This window comes from Cheilinus undulatus, linkage group 13, assembly GCF_018320785.1.
Source record: "Cheilinus undulatus linkage group 13, ASM1832078v1, whole genome shotgun sequence".
In the NCBI taxonomy this organism is placed as follows: Eukaryota; Metazoa; Chordata; class Actinopteri; order Labriformes; family Labridae; genus Cheilinus; species Cheilinus undulatus.
In genome coordinates this window covers 30,468,252-30,486,699 of record NC_054877.1, presented here as the reverse complement: position 1 = coordinate 30,486,699, position 18,448 = coordinate 30,468,252, and positions in this window count along the sequence as shown.

Sequence of the window (18,448 nt, the reverse complement as noted above, 5' to 3'; positions counted from 1 at the left end):
GACAATGACAGATTTATGAAACCAATCGAAGTTCTTTCTAGCAGACTCACTGCTTAAACTAAACAGAACTCGCTTTATATTAGTCAGACAAACAAAATAAACAACTCATGAAGCTCCCACTCTGGAGGTTTTTGCCCCATCTGAAAAAAACTGGAATGGGGCGAGGTTGTTGTCATCATTGTAGTTTGAAGGATCTCCCACCTCACTTGTTTTCCTCACATGAAAGGAGATTCCAAGACGCTGAATGCAAATTTACAGGAGTGTGTCACCACACTTTCACTCTGATCATCAGATGAGCTGCTTTTTATTGTCTTGGGGGATGGATTGGCTTCTGTAAGTGTCACCCCCCACCAAAAATGTATGCAAAACTTGCTTTCTTCTTCTCATAGGTGCTCCAAGGAGCGGAGTAACAGAGCAACATGATCACCTGAAGCACAACGCCAGCATCACATCGCTAAATAATTATAAAGAAATAAATTCTGTTTTAAAAAATCGCAAAAGAATCTCATGTGAAGCTCTTTGTGTGTTACAAAGGAGCAGGGGGTCTCTGGAAGGCCTGGCCTATGGTGCGTCGGCATCCTGTGTAATGTATTCCATTTCATTATATTCAACCTCCCAGCCTGCTCTCATCAGTGGATCAGGAGTACGCTGTTTCGCAGGCAAACCGAGATATAATTACTTTCTAACACACGAAGAGCCGAAAAGAGAGGGAGGGAGAGCAGCAAACAGACAGAGAAGATGAAGGAATGAACAATGAAGTTTAATTATGCTTTATGGCAACAATTATAGAATGAAAACAGAAAGTCAATAGGCAGAAACATCATCTCATTTTCTCTTGCTGAGGTGGACTGGGTTCTGCACAAGGCCTGAGGCAAACAAAAATAAGAAACAGTCAAGAGGAAACAAAGAAAAGAAGGAAAATACGCCTGATTATATTTATTGAAGCAAGGAGGGAGCTGGCGCAACTCAGATTTTCCTCCTCTCATATTTCCTAATGCAAACCCTTCGCACCACTTCACTAATTGCAACCTTTGCACGTAATTAGGGGACTGTAATGGATTCCACTTGTACTCCCTCCACCTTGATAATTGTTGATGTCTGGCTTTGTAAAACTCTGCATCCATTTGGAGGTCTGTGAAAGACAGACTTTGCAATTCAAGGAGCTCCACATGTGCAGCATCAAACTCAGACTGACATTTTTGTCTTCTATCATTCACTCACAGAGTATCAGGATCAGTTGGATTAGCAGTCCGATTATCATGCCTCATTGGTGGCAATGCACACGCAGACAAACACACATAAGCTAACATGCAGTTACACGCAGACAAACAGACGCTCCATCAAGAACAGATTAATTAAAGGGAACAGCTTAATTAGTGTCATTAAGGAAGGAATAATAGAAAGGCTTCTACATAGGGACCGGAGCTGAGACAGGCTGTCCATGTCTTTACACATACACAAATATGCTCCTATATCATCCTAGAGCTGGAACACAATGTTGTTTTATATAGTATGTAAAAAGTGTTTCAGATGATCAATATTTCAGCAACAAACACATAACATGCGAAATTGCTGGACCCATAGGCCATCATCTGAGGATATTTAGAGAGCTGGGCCCAAAATCTGTTATTTCTCTGATCATTTATTATCAGTCCTTATATAAAGAAATGTCTATGTTAACCTGAAAAACAGTTACCCAAACCTTTTCTTCTGGTACAGTTTATTTACCTTAATGCAACAGAAGTTACTTAAAGTCAGCTATACTCATTGGTGTCTGATTCTCTGAGGAGAGGAGAACGTAAAAATTAAGAGTAACTAAACCCCAGAGATTCAACTGAGATGCTTCTACCCTGGAAGATGGCTTTGGAACAGCATGAGAAGGGCTGAGAAGGAGGAGGGCTTAGACATATCCATTCCCTCCTACCTGCTATCCCTTATCAGCCACATCATTCAGTCCATGCAGCTAATCAGATTTGATTATTAGACATAATGTCCTAACCATTCAAGGTAGACCACATGCTACTTGAGCATGAAATGATGAAATATGGTCATGTAGAAGACTTGTGTTTGTATGTTAGTGATCTTGTTTCTTGAATACATGGTTTATTTGTGAACTCAGTTCATTACCCACAATCCTAGAGTGCCTCATACGATATTTTCAGAAGTCAGCCCCTGCAGCATGTCTAACCTAGGGTGATGAAATTTAGTAAAAGAGTACAATTTCATTCCTCACTCTTGGATTAACTACTCCTACATAATGGATACAACCCCATATGACATTGTATATGGCGCCAGATAAGACACTGTAGCCAAAAGGTTACTCAGCTCATATACAAAACTTATGGGGCATTGCTCGAGCAACTTCTCAATCTAAGAGGTCTCACCATATAACAGGAAGTTAGTGTTGTTCCATAATACAGGGTGCATACTTTCTCAAACTTATGTTGTACGATCACAGACCACTTCTTAATGTATCTGTTTGCAAACATTAGTATTTGTCACCTTCTGGTGAGATTCATTAAGCCCTAAATGTCATGATTCAGTTGGTTACTCAGTTGGTAGATTCTCACTGTCATGTTTTAAAAGACATGACAGTCCATAGTTGTTGAACTTTTCTGTGTCTGCTTTCTGTGAACCTTGTTCAATTGTTGTTTGTTTTGGGGGGGCTACTCCCTTCAGTCTCCTCTAGCAGGTCAAAAGCAAGCTCTATTGGGTTTAAGTCTGGAGATTGACCTTGCTGGTCTAAAACCTTCCATGTATTTCCCCTGATGAACTTCTTTGTTGTTGTTGCCAGTGTGTTTTATGTCATGATCTTGCTGCATGATGAAGAATCAGTTCAGGATCCAATCAGTTTGGTTGCATTTTTTTTTAAATTGGCAGACAAAATGTTTCTGTAGACTTCTGAGTTTATTGATGCTACCATCATGTGTTACATCATCAATGAGCCCATCCCAGAAATACCCATGCAAGCCCAAACCATGACTTTACCTTCACTGTGTTTCACAAACGAGCTTTAGCCTTTCCATCACTTTAATAAAGGTTCATCTTTGTCCAATCAGTCCATGAAACTTTTTCGAGGGTGGTCTCTGTACTTTTTGACAAATTCCAGCCTGACCTTCCTGTTCTTCTTGCTAATCAGTGGTTTGTATCTTCTGGTGGAGCCTCTGTACTTTAGTTCATGAAGTCTCCTGTGAACAGTCGATGGTGATACCTTCACCCCTGCCCTCTTGAGGCTGTTGCTGATGTCACTAAAAGTTGTTTTAGGGTCTTTCTTTACAGCTCCCACAATGTTTCTGTCGTCAATTGCCGCTTTTTTCTTTGGTCTACCTGCTTGACCTCTGTTACTAAGTACACCAGTGGTTTCTCACTGATTGCACTTTAGGAGAAAACACTTTAATTAAAAAGTCTAATCCTGCACAGATTATATAGAGATATGGCTGTTTTTTCCCTTTCTTGGTATGTGGCTTTAGTTTTCAAGTCAGTTATGAGCCCAAAAAGGTGGACAGTCTTAGTTTCCATGGGCAACAAGCCCTCATGTCAACCTGGAGTTATGCAATTGTCCCAAAATAGCTTGGGTGGATTTTTGGATGAAAGCCACAGGAAACAATCCCGCCTAGATTAAAACACACAATGACACATGGAGACTAAAGTTCAAAAGTATTAAACAAACTCACACACACAAACTGTCTGAGGTTACAAAAGCCAAAGGAGAGTCGGTGTGGGGATGCCCTGTAGCTCTTCCCTTCTAAACACTCTGTTCCCTCCTCTACTTGTACTCCCTCTCAGAAAGTCAGGAACAGAGAAACCAACACTCACACACACCTGATTTTATGCTAGAGGCTGCATAAATATGAATCAGAGGTTACAATGGCGTGCAGAGTGGAGCCCTGTGCATCCTATTTTCATCATTTACCTTAGGCTAAATGGATTTGGAACACCGTTGGATGGCTCACCTCTCACACTGGTTTGCCTACTTAACTGTGAAAAATGGTACATTTACAAACTCTGCTCGATGGTCTTTCACTTTTTCCTCTCTCTCATTCACTCACCCCAGCTCCAGTACTCACTGCTAGTTCCTCAAGGATTTTTTGCAAAAATGAACCAAAAAATAGAGTTGTATCTTTACAACCATAATATGTACCTACTGATGGAGACAGCTGGCCTGCATGTATTACACTATCACAGAGGAGATCAACAGAATTGACTGCTGCCATACATTATTGTTTATTTTATTTAATTTCTATTTAAAATTGAAGGTTACAACTAAAAATAAAAAAATAAGAAACTGAGTAGAAGTTGTTGAGCCACATCCCATGAGAGTGTTCGTTAAACCCAATTACCTAAAGCATGCCTTCTATCTTAACCCTAGTTCTTTGTAGACATACAGGCTATTTTGGTTTTATTTGCCAGTGCTTTTGGAATATTTGTCACATGGATTTATGCCTTCACCCCTGTGCAGAGGAGGTGAGTGTTATTTCATTTTGTACGGGCCCACAACATTAAAGTTGACATTCTTTCTTTCTTTTCTTTTCTTTTTTTAAAAAAAAATCTTTTTATTGATTTTCTTTGGCCAGCAGTACATGTTAAAGTCAGTACTTACACCCATTTCTCTGTAAAATGTAGTTAGTATAAAATAGGAGTAGAAAAAACATAAGTAAGGGTAGCATGGCTTGCACATCTTCAAGTAGTAATAGAAAGATGACATTTAAGGATTTCAACTGAGACATCTCTGAGGAATCAGTTTCTGGGGTTTCCTTCTACAGTCACTTTTCATTACTACTGGCAGATCCCAGTGTAAAGACTGCTGACAGTGTACTCAGAAAAATGAACGGGAGCAATAGCTCTGTTTACAGGTGCAATATTTCTTCAATGCAATTTAAACCATTCAGATTAAGATTTCAAATTCACTGTTTGCATGGAAAAAAGTCATCTGACTAAAGGCCTGTGTCCATAGCTGACTTGAAAAAAAAAAATGGACGTGGTTATTTTGAATTCCAAACCAATGTAGTCTAGCATTCTTATTACTCGGGGACCTGGGCAGAAAAACAATGTAAACTGTTTTTTTGTCACCATGCTTATGCTTGACTTTTGGAACAGCGCTGTGCTTGTCAGTGTCATTTCTCCCTCACGTGCCAATCAAAATAAAGAAATAAAAACATGAACAAGACAAGTTCCCATTTGAGAAGGGGAGGACTTTTCTAAAAATCTTGAAAGGTGATTGGAGGAATGTCCTGTCTGTCAAATTCATGACAGGCCAATCAGAGTGACAAATGACATTGTGGGCATGTGCTACTCTTGTGCTGACAGGCCCCCGCTGCCATCGATTGTGAATGGCAGGACTTCTCAGTGAATAAAATTAAAGCCAAGGCTGATCAGGGGACATGCAAAAACATCTTCTCTGCCAAGACAAGCTTTCGGTGTGGCTCTTTGCTCTTGTTTAAAAAAAGAAATGTGGTCCAATTCTGATTAAACTGCAGCTTTCCTTCAGCAACATCCAAGGTAATAGCTACTGCGCCAGCAGCCCCTGATAACACCCCACCCATGACGATCGAAACATGTGCTGAAGCAGACTGAGAGAAGAGCAAAAACATCTGTCCCATCATGAAAAGCTTTCAAGTGTCGCCATCTACCTTTGTTTTAATTAAGACACATTGTCCAGTTCTGATAAAACTGTGAATAAGTCAGAGCAGATCACTCCATTAGCAGCCATTGTATACAACCAGATACACGACTAGCCCTTACCCCCATAATTATCACATACTTACACCGAAGCAGGTCGGTAGAAGAGCAAAAGCATCTTTGACATCATGAAAAGCTTTTAGGTCTTTCTTTATTCTTTATTTAATACAAAAACGTGGTCCAGTCCTAGTAAAACTGATACAATGCTAAAGCTACATCTGAGGTTATCACTGCAGTGGAGACAGCCGTTACTCACAGCTTTCAGCACAACTAAACTCTGCTCATAGTGTAATTCTGTATGTATGGTTCTGAAAGTAGGGTCTCTCACCCAGGCAGTCAGCCAGTTAGGCAGTCACATACAGACCCATGTGTAGGGCTGACCTCGGCCGACAGCCAAAAATACTGAAATATCCCTCTAAAGATTTCAGTGCAAAAATTGTACGCATGTGTTTAAATGTGCACATGCTGAATGCATGGAGGATGAGCAAATGCTTTAAGTGAACACTTAAATAGAAGTAACAATAACGCTGCAGTTAACTGCACCTTCCTGTAGGCCAGCACAGCAACTTGCCTTTCATTTCAACAAAGGTTGAACCAAGGTAAAGGTCTTGCTCTGTGTTTCCTTTCCGGAGCCCTCTGTGGTCTGAGCACATCTAAGCTCAACATTAGCATGGCTGCAGAAACCGCAGAAACAGATATATCCTGAACAAAAAAAACTGAATCTCTCTGCATGGCGAGATACCACTTAACATGAGTAAGAAAATATGTTTTTCCTAATTTAGGTAAACTGATCCTTTAAAAGCAAATGCCCTTGACTCAGTATGCATCTCTGTCACTTTGAGTGCAACTATCTCTCCCCTGCTGCTCCCTCCTCCTCTCTCTCCTTGTCCTTAGTCCTCCCTCTTTACCCTTTCTCTCAGGTCCCTCCCTCCCTCTCTCCACATCTACTTCTCCTTTGGCTCCTCCTGATGGCAACATGTTTATCTATTATTGATATTCTGACTGGGCTTGATTCCCGCCCCCCTGTCGCCCCACTTTCCTGCTGCCTGCCCTACTTCACTGGAGCTCTCACGAGACTCTCTCGCTCTCACACACACACATAAAGAGGCAAACGTTTGTGCGTGTGTAAGACAAAAGTTGTGAGTGTTTATTAAGATATGTGTTTGTGTGTGTTCAAGTCAGTGAGACAGAAAGAGAGAGACTAAGTGAGAGTCCACTAAGTGAGAGGAAAGACTATATTTAGATCCATATGAGAGACTCTTCCCAGAATCCAACTGTGCATTCACTGGGCTCGGCAATACATTACGACTTTCTTGGCATTCAGTCGCCGTATACACCGCTGTGTAATGCTGGCTGCGTGCACATATATTCACCTTGTCCCATGTGGAAAAACAGCAATTAAACTAGTCTTTGCTGTGTTTTAATTTCCTTCATACCATTGATCTCTAAGCTGCTTTTATTTCTAAAGGCATAAGTGTTAAATGTGTTTCACAAAGTGTCCTTCATTTGACTTTGTGGAAAGCTTTTGGAACATCAAGTGTTTAAAAAGTGTTTAAGTCTAGTGTTTTTGTGTTCAGGCCAATAAGTGATCTCCAGCATTCTTTTTCTATTACATTCAGTTCCCATGGCACATCACTGACTACTGTGTATGTGGTGCAAAACCTGCATATTAACACATACATGCAAGCCCACACTGCGAACACAGTGACTCACGAGCACGCAGGCACACGCACGCTCACAGAGTTTTTGAGCTTTGATAAGGCAGACTGTGGAGTGTATTAGTGTGTGATCCTTTGAAGAGAAAACATGAAAACGTTTGTTGTGCTCGGAGCAAAGGTTTGTTTGGTGCTGTCGCTCGACTCAACTCCATGGGGTCCTCGCAGTAGTAGGCTTTTTTTTGAAGCAGTTATCAAATAAGATTTCTCATCTGCTGCCTTCCTTTAGCACCAGATTGGCTTTAAGCTCTGCTGAATCCTCTTCCATGTTATTATGTGCGTATGTTTTGTTGGTTGCAAGAGGGAATATGTAGCTTCAGTCTTTCTCCTTGAATGTCCCCTTGTTTGTGTGTTTTTTTATGCACGCATGTTGGCTTATCATGTTCATTAGTAGGGGTGGTACAAAATCTAAATGAGGTTACATCCTGAGATGGGCAATGCATATTTTTCAATTTGTCTCACTGTGTCACTATTTCAGGACTATGAGTATTGCTATTTTTATGATATATGTGAGGGTAACATGGACAGAAGTTGATATAGCCAAATCAGAAGTTGACAAACATAAAAGTGAAAGACAATAGCAGCTCTGTATCATTGGACAGCAGTGAAAAGTATCGTATCATATTAGGTTTTGCAGTGGTTCCCAACCTGGGGTCCGGGGCGCCAAAGAATTCATATAAGCAAAGCAAAATTTGGTTTGCATATCTGAATTAAAATTATTATCATATACTGGATGGTTTATAAAAAGTGTTGCATCGTATTGCTTTTAAAATGGACTCACTTAGATCCAGGGAAAAATAGGGAGTTTGGTCCCCTTGGGAGTTACCACCACCAGGAGAGATAGAGTTTAGTATGGATGTTAGACCACCAAGGTTGAAAGAGGTGCAGGATGTAATGATGCAGTAAAGGCTTCTTTAGGCCCAGGCTTTATAAACAGCATTTATAAAAGTGCGCCTGATGCCCTTAGATTTCTAAGGAAATTACTGAAGTAAGTTTGAGAGAAACAATCTGTCAAGAGTAGTGAAAATCCTTATTCCCAAGGAGAAGGAGTCTGCGATCTGAGACAGTTTCATACCATCTCACTCTTAAATATGGAGGGGAAGATTTTCTTTAGTACGATGGCACAGAGGTTATCTTGATATTTAAAAATAAGTACATAAATAGTCACCACAGTGCATAAAATAGGGATCTAAGGTTTTGCAGGATGCATAGAACACACTAGCATGATTTGGCACCAAAGTCAGGCAGCTACAAAAGAGAATAGGGTTTACATGTAGCATTTTTAGATGTGGCAAATGTGTTTGGGTCAGTACCTCATAGTCTTACATAGAGGACACTTGATTTCTTTGTTCAGTATTGAAACGTGTCTCATCATACTACTTTGATGAGTAGTGATGATGGGGGACGGTTTTGATCAGAAGTAAAGAACATTTTATATATATATAAAGAAAAATACTGAAAGCTTTTCTTGGCGGTAAAGATGTTTTTGTTCTTCTCCTGAACAGCTTCAACATGTTATATTCTTTAACTGGCTTCATCGCAAGTTAGCAACAACTGTGTCTGCCTGTCAAGCTCATGTTAGGTAGAATTCTCTCTGGAGCTGCACATGCTGACTATATTACTATGTCATGTCGCCCTGTTTGGTCTATAGTGAATGCAACACACAGAATGTTCTTCCAATCCCCCTCCTACAATTTTTGGAAAAATTCTGCCCTTCCCAAACATGATTTATGGGTGGTTTCCCAGACGGATCTGATATACTAGTATAACCCATGCAGTTGATGTAGAAACAGTCTATCTGGTGTGTCAGGTTAGGGTGGGAAGGCTTAAAAACATTTTCATCCGCCAAAGGATTTTTATGATTACCACTCCTCCTCATTTGTGTGAGCTACATGTCTGTACAGACATGTCCATGTTGCATGTTGCTAACTTGGCTATCGTAGGTTTATGTGTGTGTCCAGGGGAATGTGTGCAGAGTTCTCCCCTGTCTTACCCTTTAATTGTTCTGTGCTTCTGAGAGTGTGTGTTCAGTTTAGTCCAGGGCAATTGATCTGGAGAATCGGCTGCTTGAGAGTCCTAGGCCTTCTGAACCACTGTCTGAAACCCCTCGTAATTACCTCTGAGACCACCTGCAAAGATGAAGAGTGGGAGAGAGAAATAGATAAGATGATGGACAGGGAGAGAAGGACCAAATTGAAAGATCTACAGCAATAATAAGTGAGCAATCCCAAGAAAACATGTGCGGCTGATAGCTTGGCAGGAAAACAATTCTGCAGATTTTAAAAACAACAGATGGGTTTAAATGAGCTTGTGCACAGATTTTGGGACATTTTATTCATTATTTTGTGTTTAAATGCTGAAAGAATACACCAGTCACCACAGTTTACAGTTAATAAGGTTTCTTGTGTGACAGCAAAGACCCAAAGCGTTTCTAGTGCCATGAAAAGAAAAGAAATTGCAGCAAATAGGCCAAGTAGCAGTCGAGCAGAAAAGACAAGGCAGTTGAACCACTGATTTGTTGCACTTGAGAAGCTTTCAAAGCTACAGTTATTGGTGATCTTTAATAATTCCTATCTTTTAATCTTACTGGGCTTTTATCACTTTTTAACAAAATGATCATGGGTGGTTTCACACCAGGGACTCTGGTCTGGGTACACTTGACCCCAAAGTCTGGTACCATTTGGACAATTTGACCACAAGCAAACCATGTTTAGGCACTGTCCCTTTGAAGAGGTGGTCTTGGAGATGACTGGTTTGGACTACGGCATGGTTTTGAGGAGATGTGCATTGTGACCTATTTCATTCCCCAAGCTACATCGCAGATTAAAAAAGATTAACCTTTATTTAACCAGAAGAAAAAAATAATTGAGATGAGAAAATCCCTTTTTCAAGAGTGTCCTGGCCAAGATAAACAGCAGTCACAAAGACAAACACTCAGCTGCCGTAAAAATAAAATGCCAAACACATGAATACCGTGAAAGACAAGAATTTACAAGTAAAACATTAAGTATTTGTTCAGATCAGTTGCAATCTAACTACTTCATACAAAGCATCTGTTGCTACATGTAGCTGTGTCCAAGTCATTTAACTTTCTCTTTAAAGCACCCAGAAAGACCAGCTCACTAACTTCAAGGTTTTTCTGTAAATTATCTAGGCAAAAAGAGCAGCAAAAACCCTTTTCTCCAGTTCAGTTCTGACCTTTTGAGCAGACTGGAAGAAATGATCCTGAGAGCAGAGATTATAGCTTCCTGTTCTTTTCTGACTGATGTAGGTATGAAGATGAGAAGGAGACTGAGAATAGCCTTGTAGATAAGACTATGCCAGTGTTTTAGTCTACATATGGACAAAGAAGACCATCCAACACCTTCATACGACAAACAGTGATGGGGGAGCACTTTAAAATGAGTAATGAACCTCAGAACTCCATGGTAAATAGTGTCAATAGCATGTTAGCTCTGAAACAAGAGACTTGCAGCTCCAAAGCTTGAAACTATAACAGATTTTGAGAGTAGCATATTGACCTGAAATCTGTTTTTGATGTAAACTGCTACTACCCAAACTTTTTAGGGGCAGGTCGTCTAAACACATTGTAACTAGCTATGTTAATATAATCACCTGAAGTAGATTTGTTTAGCCAAGCAACATCAAACAGTGACATCAGCATCAGTAGAATGTGCCCATATACACATCATATCCAATTTATAAAAAAGACTGCAAACATGGTTGTTCCTTCTTCTTACCTCTTCTTGGTAGATGTGCAAACCAGCTACACACATACTACTACCTAATCTATCAGACACAATGCATTTGCTAGTGTGGGCATTGGATAATATTTATTTTTATTTTATTCAAACTGGAGAAACCTCATTGAGATTAAACATTTTTCGAGAGTGTTTATCCAAGACAGGTAGCAGCAGTAAACATTCTTTAGAATGCATATACACACACGACTACCAAAATATGTACTTTTCTTCAGGACTGATGTATCTGCAAAGTTTGGTGAGTTTTTGAGCATGTTAATGCCCCCAAATAAGCAACCATTTGAAAGAAGAATAATAAGAATGCCCTAAAGATACAAAAGGGTCCTCTATCTTTCCTCTGAGGTAGGTGTTTGACCCTAATAACCACACTGCAAACATTACAGATGAAGCAACATTACACAATGAAAACATAGAAAAGATAAAAGTTCTACTCAGGGATTAAATTATGTATTAACCTGTTACAGAAGAAGTAGCATAAATGGTGGCTAGCTTTGGCTTTAAAGTTAGCATAGCTGTGCTAGCTATGTAATTAGCATTGCTACAAAAGCCAATGTAGCTAAGATAGTTTAGAAATGTGAGCTTCAGCAAACATTGCATAAGCTATGTAGCTACGTAGATAACTTGGCTACACAGCTTAAGTAGCCGCTTTGTGACCCTAGGTTTAGCTCTATTGGCTACGTAACTATGCTAGCTGCGTAGGTAATTTAGCTAGCATAGCTATGTAAACAACTTTTGCTGTGTTGCAATGTTTTCATGGAGGACAAACAACCTGTTCACTTTACTTTATTCAATGTTTTATGAAGTTTTGCAGGTCGGGTTTTAAAATGTCAACTTTTGATTTCCTAACTTTTACCCTAACCATAAACAGAAGTTTAATCTGTGTTTATCTCTAAGTTTTAGTGTGTATTTCTGTTCTGAGATGGCATCCCACATGTACAGTCTGCAGCGAGACCCCTCTTCAATGTGTCTGATGTGAAAATGTTCAATGTCTTGTTTACAAACAATTTGTTGTTGCAAAGGGGCCAAAGTTTGTGAACGCAGCCTATCAATCACTTAGTACCACAGAGGTCAAAGTAGGGCTGGACAATTAATTGAATTTTGATCATTATTTCAATTTTGGCTTCTCATGAGCATAAAAACATAATAATCGAAGAAAAACGATTAATGTGTGCTACAAAGAGTATTTTTGGGTTGTGTTTTTGGCTGTGTTATTAGTGTTTTTTGCATGTTGCAAATTTTGCAAGTTTTGCAGGAGTGCATGTAGATTGGATATTTATTTTTATTTTTTTGTTTTTTATTGCTATTATTTAATCATCATCATCATGTTTATTAATCGTGATTTCAATATCAATCAAAATAATTGTGATTATTATTTTTGCCATAATCATCAAGCCCTAGGTCAAAGTCAGCATCCCAGTTAGTCAATCTAAAGATGTGCCGTTTCTCCTGTAAGTTGTTTACCTGTTAGCTGTGGAGCAGCCCTAGCTGTTTGTGTTTGTGTGTGTGGTGATCTTACAGAGAGACACACTTGTTTGGAGCGGGGGCCAAACACATTCACACAGGATTCAGAGTTATCAGTGCTAACAAGTATGAGGCGGTGGCGAGCTCCCAGCAGAGCCACAGCCTTTGAAAAAAATCATTTACAGTCATTGTTATTTCTTTGTCTGCTTGTGCGTGTTATTTTCATCCTGCTCTATAACATTTCAATATGAGCTGATTCAAATATAAAAGATAAAGAAAAGGGACTGATTCACAATCGCTTGCAAAGTGATGATGCTTCTGCCAGGTATGTACATACAAACACCAATTCCCAAACATGCAAGGACATGCATACAAAAGAACACACAGAGTATTCACCTGCAAGCATTCAAAGATAAGCATATTCAGTAACTCTGGCAGCACAGCAAATAGCTTTTTGTTGTTTTTAAGGTATCATCATTTCTCTTTGTCTCTTATTCCAACGCCACAAAAAGATTGCAGGAGCGAGCAGCACCAAAATGAAAACAGGAGATCACTGATCAGCGGGTAACACAGGACAAATATTTGATTTTGCTTTTTGTTATGTTTTCTTATCTATAAATACACATAATGCTGTCTTATTGGAGGGTTAAGAACATGCAGGGCTAGGGGTGAAGGCAGACGCGCGGGATTATTGCTAGATGGAATATAAAAGCTGGGAATTCTTAGAGTTACTGCGCCACGGGAGAGGCTGTATTGGTGGTATCATGGTGAAATTACATTTCACATGAGAAAGATATCAGTTAGTGCTTTTGCTCTCTTTTGAATGAGAGAAAGCCTTCTGGGTGTTTGAGTCACTTAGAGCTGAATCTCCGAAACTACCAGATCATTGCTGAAATCACTTGTGCCAAAGTGAGAAATATTCACAGACTCACCAAATAAAGGGCACTTTGCTGTTTTAGGAGAGTGGTATCAAACTCAATATGTGTGTAAGAGTGTTTGGATTACATGGGATGGATAAGGATTATGTCCTTGTACAGGAGATCATCAGTAAGCAGCGGTGCATGTCCTCAGGCTGATAGCATTTTAAACATTGATGCGACTTTGAAAATAGCACATTAAGAGTTTATTGGCTTTGAGAGGTAAATGCTGGCAGGTGTGTGCGTGCGTGAGTGTGTGTGCATACCCACACATGCAGACACTCACTCACACACTCGGTGGATATCGGCGTCCTTGTAATTGCTGCTCTCATTGCCAGGAGGCACCGTGAGCTGGCATATAAGCTATATAATAAAGCGTATTATCCCGGCTGGTAATGCATTTCTGCCTCCTCCAGCCTGATGACAGCTGGAATTGAGCTCTGCATGTTGCAGAAGGTGATCCATACTAAATTCCTCCAGGCAACTAGGAGCTCTGTGTCACAGCGCTGACCTTCTCCTGACAACTAGCATAATGAGTTTTGAAACAGCATCTTCTGTGAATGAGCAATGTTGGTATTTGGGCTTTACTTTGATGTTTATACATTCAAGATTGAAACTTGACCTAACAGCAGGAAATATTTACATTATTCAGCTGATGTGATTCAAAGAACAAAGCTAACCTGACACACCAGAAGGACAGTTTCACAAAATCATTGCAAGAGATGTTTCATCCAAGGTCTGTGATTGGGAAGGGAAGAGCCTTTGATTGGATGAAAGTTCTACCTTTCTAATTAATTATGGGCCAATCAGCCATACAAAACATAAGACATAGTGGGTAAGTACTACACTTGAGAGTGACCAACTATTAGTGGAACCAGCTGCTAAAACAAAGTCGCACAAAGCCGATCCGGAGCATTAAACCATCTTTTCCACCATGACAAGCTTGTGCAGGACTTTGCTCTTCATTTAATAAAGACATGTCCAGATCTAACAACTGCATCCATAATAGCATACAAGCTGGATGCTCCACCGTCAGCCAATGTATAGCGTGCAGACAAACTAAACCACACCTGTAACCAGGACTGAACTGACAGTCTGGCATAGGGCATTCTCCCACTGTCTGCAGACCGTACATCTCAGACAGCCACCCTCACAGACGTTGCCTCTTTCAGAACAGAAGTGCCATAATTTGCCGGTACAACATATTTTCACTGGTAGATTTTTTTAAAATTCAACTTTGTTTACAATTTTAGCTTGTATTTTTGTTCTGACAGAGACGGCGTCTCAGATGAACGGCCTATGAGAGTGGCCCTGAGAGTTGGGGGGCAAGCTCAGAGCCAAGCTCAGCACATGTCAACACAACATTTCTTTTGTCTGAGTCTTTTTACCCCCGGTAATATGCCCAGTTTTCAGGCCATGATCGAGGTTGTGTCAATCCTCCTTCCTGCCCAATGGTGACTTCAGTTGGGCTATTTTGCCACATGTATGCCTCACTTTAATGATGTTTTGGGCCTCAATTTTTGGCCCAAACATACGTAGAAGTTCTGAACAGTACTTTACATCATGAGCATGAGGACAGTGAAGCAGTGGGTGAGTGAGCTCTGTAAAGTATCATAGGCTAATAAGCATCATTAGACTGGGTCCCCTTTACAAAGAGAAACACAGTTTGTGATTAAATCTGTAGCTCCTCTGGGATTTAAAGAATGAAGAGATGGTTAAGTCCTCTTGCCATACCATGAAATTACTCCATTCAAATTCAGACTATATACCAATGACATACAAGTTGGCCTGTGTTGATATGTTTAATAACACTGAATACTCTCATTATTGATAGTAGAATGAAATCTTAACTATGATTAATAAGGCTGTCATGGTTAATGGGGGAGCAGAGGTTACAGGTGAGCCTGAGAGTGAATGAACTCTGTAGAGTATCATAATATAAGCCAAAAGGCATTATTAGACTGTGGGTCTCCTTTATTTAGGAAGAAAAAATGGTTTTAGATTAAAATTGTAGCTCTTCTATGATCTGAAGAATGAAAAGATGGTTAAGTCCTCTCAGTACACCTTAAAAGTTCTCCACTGAGACTTCTTTTACTTTGTGTGTTCATGAGTTTTGAAAAACAGCTTCAAATGTGTGTTTATTGACATCATTCCAGTAAATCTACTGGACTGATGATAGTAATTTCTTACTGTAAGCATTTATTTTAAAATTGGGCAATTTTTTTAGTTTGAAAGTAAAAATATGATAAAAAATAGCAGACATTTTTTGAAGTAATGACTTGCTTTTTCTCTTGAGTAGGGCAGATATGTCCACCTTACTCACATCAGAACAGTGAAACACCATCAGATGCGCCTGTGCCTTACTGCTGAGCTCTCAGCAGAGACTTGACTTCTCCCAGTAATCTGTGGTGTAATTAAAGGGATGTAAAGGGATGTTTATGTGAGTCTTTATTTCCCTCAGGTGAGGCTGAAATTCTCTGCTTTTGTGTGAAGGATCAGGAATAATCTCTGAGTGATTTAAACTTCACTGACAATGCTCTTTATGTCCATGCGTGATGATGAGATCTGTTGTTCGGTGTTAAGCTGCTGAGAACAGAGGATTTAACTTCTAGAAGTCTAAAGTTTGACTCTACATTGTGGTATTATTCAGTAACGTTATATTGAGGTCAGTATCTCCATCTGTTGTGGCTTGTTGGGCTTGAGTTTACCATGTTATGCTCGCAGCATATTTTTGGAGCATTCAGTATCTTTGAGCTCAGACGAGAGAATTTTCTGGACTTTAGCTGTTGTTGTTTTTGGGTTGTTGACATGCACAAACATTTGCATAAAGAAAGCATTTTTGTCCATTTGTATTGATAAGGGTATTTAAATCTCGAGAAATAGTACTGTAGGGTACATTTAGAACAGACAAAAAAAAAGTGCGACTAATTTGAGATTAATCTCAGGTTAACTATGGAATTTGTGAGATTAATCATGATTAAAAATGTTAATCTATTGACAGCCCTAATTAATTTACTATCATACTAAAATCACTGTTTAATTGATATATAAGCCTTTTAGCCTATTTTCATTTCTTATTTAATGTATCATGTATGTGCTCATGAGTTTAGAACAACAGCTGATATAATTATTTAAAACAACAGCATTAACTGATAAGCTAAAAATAAATGCTGCTCTATCTTCATCTGATCTTATTACTACAGTCAGCATTGTTTGATCACATTTGTGGAACAGCATTCTTGTATCTACTCGCTGATGCTTCTTGTTTGCTTTTGTAGGTCACATAGAGGCATCTCTATTTATTTCACTCTGTTTTGTAACCAGCTTAAAACTCCTCACAGGAGCTTCCATGATTGCCCTCAATAACATTTAAAAGTCTTTGCCGTACTGAGAAAGTGATATGTTCCTCTGCTCTGTGATCTATATATTGCATCAGAATCAGCACCAATCCACCCGTCAAGTTGTAAAGGGAGCGCTAAATAATGTTCTCCTGCCACTCACTCTGAAATCAGCTGTACCAAACAGATGTGCTCTGACACACTACAGTAGTTTTCCAGGGAACAAAAAAGCTTTCCGTTTGGCATTTCTTTGATCTGAGTGAAGGAAACTGTCAGCTGTGCCAGGATGTGGTGTTAGGGAGTGATACGAGTGTGAGACAGGTGAAGGCAGTCAGAGACAGTGAGAGTAATGACATAAATAAAGTATTAATACCATCACTAAATCTGCTGAAGAGACGTACATATATTTTAGACATGCTTTGTGGCTGTTTTACCTTCACATCGATACATAAAAATGTATTGGCTGCATTGCTTGGTGGTGTCTGTAGATTTACTGTGGACACATTTGTTATTCTGTAATTAAAAATCTGCTTTTTATATGATTATGGTTACATAATTATTTATAGATTTGCTCAGTGAGATGTAGGTGTGCACGTAAGATAAAGCTGTAATCAACATTGTCTTTATCATAAATATTCATATATTTAGAAACAAAAACATGTTTTTTGATTAGAACCAACCAACTAATCCTACAGATTTTTTTCCGACTGACTCCAGATTTTTGGCGGGGTAATCTAGAAAAGATGGCGGTAAAAATGTATCAAAAACTTCAGTTTTCATCGTAGAGCGGGGCCATGACTGATGCCCAAAGTTGGACCCATTTTTTTTTTTACAGTTTTTAAAACAAATATTGCTTATTATTCCGCAGTGCTCATGTCAATTAACATGAAGATCCCCTCTTGAACACAATCTCACTTTTAGAATCTAGTTTAGTCTAGCACTCCCTTCTGCCAACAGGAAGTAACTTCTTCTGAATCATAACTTCTCATTGTTGGTCAGATCTTCCTCAGAACTGGTACGCGACATTGCAAGACCTGTGCCCAACTGCCATCAAAAGGCCTGCCGCTAACCCCGTCACCATGACGATGCAGTAAACGCCATCAAACAGGAAGTTCTTTTTTTAGGGGATTTACTCCTAGAGTCATGAAAATTCACACACATGTTGGAAAGACAAGGGAACAGGATAATTTTGATGGGTAAAGGCATGGTCTAATGGCCAAGTGGCACCCCCTACAATTTTTCAAAAAGGCAGCCCCTGCATCCAGTTTAGGCCAAGGTCATGAAACATGGTGGACATATGTATCATGTTAGACTGACACAAAAGCTTTTTGAAACCATACCAAAATACCAACAGGATGTCAGTGTCATTCATTTCAATTCCAAAATAATACCATCTATGCTACTAAATGATTCTAACTTCTAATAAAATGTTGTATTCTTCCTTCTTTCTTTCTTTTTTTTCTGCCAAGACAACAGTATCAGACTGAACATGCCTACATCCAATCATCTTATCAAAATGCCCCCGCTGGTCACAGGAAGTGATACACTATGAACACTATGCCCGCTATTTTTAATTT